Raw genomic sequence first — 4,342 nt, 5'->3', positions numbered from 1 at the left:
ACCGCTACACCCAACCACTGCTACACCCACCACCCCCCACCATCAACGCTACACCCGCCGCCACCACTACACCCACCGCTACACCCACGCCACCTCTACACCTGCCGCTACACCCGCTCCCACCATTACACCCACCGCTACACCCACCACCATCAACGCTACACCCGCCACCACCGCTACACCCACACCACCGCTACACCCGCCACCACACACCATCAACGCTACACCCGCCGACACCGCTACACCCATCCACTGCTACACCCACGGCTACACCCATCTACAGCGACACACATCAATTCCGCAACCATTTGCAGGCTACACACACACCACCACCACTGCTGTGTATATATATATATATATATATATATATATATATACTTTTTTCCCCTTTCCTATGGTTCTTTATCCTGCTGGGATGAGCATCATGTATAATTGATCAAATGCGATACATCCCAAGACCGGGCAGCAGGTCTTCCCCTGCTCCTCGTGTTCAATTGAATTCCCTTCTTCTTCTTCTTCTTCTCCTCCTCTTCTCTCCCTCCGTGTCTCCTGCTGACTGACTCTGTGGTCGTGTGTGAGGCTGCTAGGGAGGATGTAGTGATGGATGTAGGGGAGGCCTTTGTTGTGTCCAGCAGATGCTCTTTGATACCAGTGACCCCACGGGTGAGTGCACCACTGCTCAGCACCTATCACAGCCCCCTCTCTCTCTCGCTATCTCGCTCCCTCACCCTCTCACCTCCGCTCTCCAACCCCTCTCTCTCTCGCTATCTCCCTCCTTCACCCTCTCTCCCCCGCTCTCCCCACCCCTCTCTCTGTCTTTCTCTGTCTCCCTCCCTCCTCTCTCTCCCTCCCTCCTCACCTACCCCCACTCCCCTTCTCTCTCGCTTTCTCTGAAATCCACAGCTCTCTTCCTCCTCCTCTTCCTCCTCCACCTCCCCCTCCTACTCTTCCTCCACCTCCTCCTCCTCCATCATGTCCAGAAGCAGGCTGGTCTCTCTTGGTGAAGGAGAGGGAGATGAAACCGTATTATAGAGCAAATAAAAATGTCTTTGCGGCTGACAGCCCTGCTGAGTATATATGGCCTCTTATTTCAGGGATTATATTGCATAATTATGTACGGTTATGAATATTACATGGAGCCTCACACACAGCGAGTGGTAAGACTCCTAATTGCTGAGTTTAATTATTAAGAAGTAAAGGTCCTGAGAAGGGGTTTATTTGGCTGCAAAAAGCACTTCTAATATAAGTTTCAGCGGTTTGGTGGTTGGGAGGTAGGGGGCTGGGGGCTCTTGAAAGAGAGACTTATCTCCCCCCGTGTGAGATGGTGGTGCTGATTAATTCCACTTTAAATCACCTGATAACTTAATGATGTTGGAGTGGATGAGGAGGGAACAGGTTGTCATGGCGATGGAGGACATAGGTCTACATGGATGATGAGGAAGAGTAGAAAAGTTTCTATTGGCCCTCAGGGGCCACAGCTATTTTTTGTTGGTGTAACGCGACAAACCCAGGGAGACGGAACGGAGCTTACGTGACGGTTCCCCGTCTGCGAGGTGAAGGAGCTCAGACAGAGTGGGCGGACGGAGCATCACTTTACTCTGAGGGAGTGCTTTAGTCCTTAGAGGACTCTGTTCTGAGCTACATCTCCCCAAAGCTCTGGACTACATCTCCTTGGAGTTCTGAACTGCATCTCCCTGAAGTTCTGCACTCCATCTCCGCGCCAATCCGCCTCCAGGAACAGCTTGTGGTCGGACCCCTGTCACCAAACCTCTGTTTCACGTCCCTGGTGATTGAAAAAGAAGCGAGGATTGTAATGAATAAAACACAAAGGTTCCATGTTACTCCACTGCTAGAACCAATGCTGTGTACCGCTGGATGCTTTCATAACACCTAATGGCTGCATGGACGGTGAAAATCACTGACCCACTTAATCACAGGTTGATATTGTGCTTTTAGTGCAAAGGTATCCCCCCCCCACACACTCACACACTCACAACCCCCCCCCCCCCCCCCCAACAGCTATAGGATCAAACCCAGGTTAATACCAGCCGACTCCCTGACTCTCCCCCATCCCCATTACAAGGTGCAGTCTTGCACTTCTAGAATGCAGTCAAGCTGCTATTCGCACGTTGCCACCGATATGTAAATAATTGATCAGTATCGTTTCTTTCTTTCTCTTTTCAGGAGCAGCATTTCCCCAGGGAGCCAGGTACTCTCCCATTCTGTCGTCTCTCTGAGACACGGCAGCTGTCTCTACATGCATCTCACTCCCCCCCTTACCACCGTCCCTCCGGCAGGAAGCCAGCGGGACCGAGGGCAGCTGATGGTGAATCTGCTGTTTTATGTTGTTGTTGTTCTGCTCTGGAGAAAAGCAACTGCACCATAGGTCACAAACAGAGCTGTCAATCAGCGTTCAGATGCCGTGAACTGCGTAATACCAATGTTCTCATCTCTTTTAAGAGCTGGTTCTTGGACCCATATTTGTACTATAGAATAGAATATAACACGTTACTTACTGAGGCTAAAAGCTGCCCAGTCACAGCCCTGCACTGGGGCGCTTCAATTAACCACGTTTAGGGCTCATTAGCGCCATTAACCTCAGCAGACACACAAAGACCTACACTCTCTTTCTTTGCTTTAATCCTGCATTTCTCAGCAGGCAGGAGGATGTTACATTCATCCTCCTTGGCTCACAGCCTTAAGTTGAGCAGAAATACACAATCTTTGGTCAATCGGAAATACAGAGATCTGTAGTCCTGGTAAAATCTCCCTATTCTTTTTAATGGAGTCAATTTAGCGATTAGTGTGTGTGTGTGCGTGGGAGTTCTGCATGTAATCCCAGACCCACAGAGTGGGGGTGGGGGGGGGGGGGGGTGCAGACAGCACTACTGAGGAGCTATATGTATGAGGAGCCGGCTGTGAGTGCAGATATGGAAGCAGCCTCCTGCTATTCAACATTTGCAGGAGAGCGCAGCTCTGTAAAAATAAAGTCCCTTTTCCATCCTGACGCGGTCCAGCGGGAGTCCACTCTCCTGCTCAGTGTGTTCCGGTCAGCTAACTTCCCCCGCTATCTGCTGCTAATGGCTGGAAGCACAGCTAAAGGCTCCCAGTGTGATAAGCTAATGTAGAGAGAGAGAGAGAGAGAGAGAGAGAGAGAGAGAGAGAGAGAGAGAGAGAGAGAGAGAGAGAGAGAGAGAGAGAGAGAGAGAGAGAGAGAGAGAGAGAGAGAGAGAGAGAGAGAGAGAGAGAGAGAGAGAGAGAGAGAGAGCTATAAAAATAAGCCCAAATGGAAAAATCCTTCCGACTTCACAGCTTGAAAGTGTTGTCGAGTCCTGGCTATATCAGGGGTCTAAGGGGGGGTGTCTGAGTCCGTCAGCACGTTTCATTAATACAGAGTTGAATGAATAACTTAGTATTATTTTTCTCTATGTCAGACTTTGTCAGACGGGGGAAGTTGCAGGAAATGTTTTATCACTGTTGACATGTTTCCTCCCTCATGGCTGGGTTCCATCGTGACACTGGAGCCAATTAGCTGCTGGCGGAATGCGAGGAAACAGATACATAATACATGGAAAGTAAGATTGGGTTTTAATAATTAAAATTCCCCCCCCCTAGGTCATTTCCCGGGACTCTGCGTGCTTTATTATCATAATCCATGTGGTCATGTGATCAGGAACCATATCTCCTGATTGAGAGGACCTGTCCTGAAGACACCTGGAGTACCCTCCCCCCTGGCCCCCTCGCCCGGTGGAAGGGCCCCCTTGCCCGGTGGGAGGGGCCCTCACACCGGCAGCGTACGCGCGCTGTGCAGCGCAGCGCGTTGCCACACCTTTTGGTTCGCTTGTCGTCCCCATGAGGGGACACACATGCGTGCTTCACATGCTGATATGAACAGATGGGTTCCCTCTGTGGGGGAGCATGAAGGGGTTTCACATTGAGGTGGTGGTGAGCTCATGTTGATCTCCTGTATGGCCGCTGCATGGGGCTCCAAAAACAGACTGGTCTCAGTAGACATTGCTGGGAGCTCAACATAAGTTGGAACGAAAAAAATGACATTTGTGTGGGCGTGTGTGTCTGTGTGTATCTGTGTGTTAAAACAGTGAGTGAGAGAAAGAGAAGACAACATTTAAACCTGCTCAGAATAATTCTCTTTCCCTGTTGCTGAAATTGAATCAGTGAGTAAACTCAACTAATCTATTCCTCTATTGATTATCGACCCTTTTCAGTGCTACCATTTCCATGAATGGCCTGCCTTTATACTTCCACCCAAACATCTGACAAATGTCTTTCTGATTGGTTCATTTATCACAGTGATAAACTTCATAGTAGCCATCATTTGCCT

Source organism: Micromesistius poutassou (assembly GCF_964030765.1).
Source record: "Micromesistius poutassou genome assembly, chromosome: 17".
In the NCBI taxonomy this organism is placed as follows: Eukaryota; Metazoa; Chordata; class Actinopteri; order Gadiformes; family Gadidae; genus Micromesistius; species Micromesistius poutassou.
The sequence above is the reverse complement of the archived record's forward strand: the minus strand, read 5'-3'. Positions refer to the sequence as shown.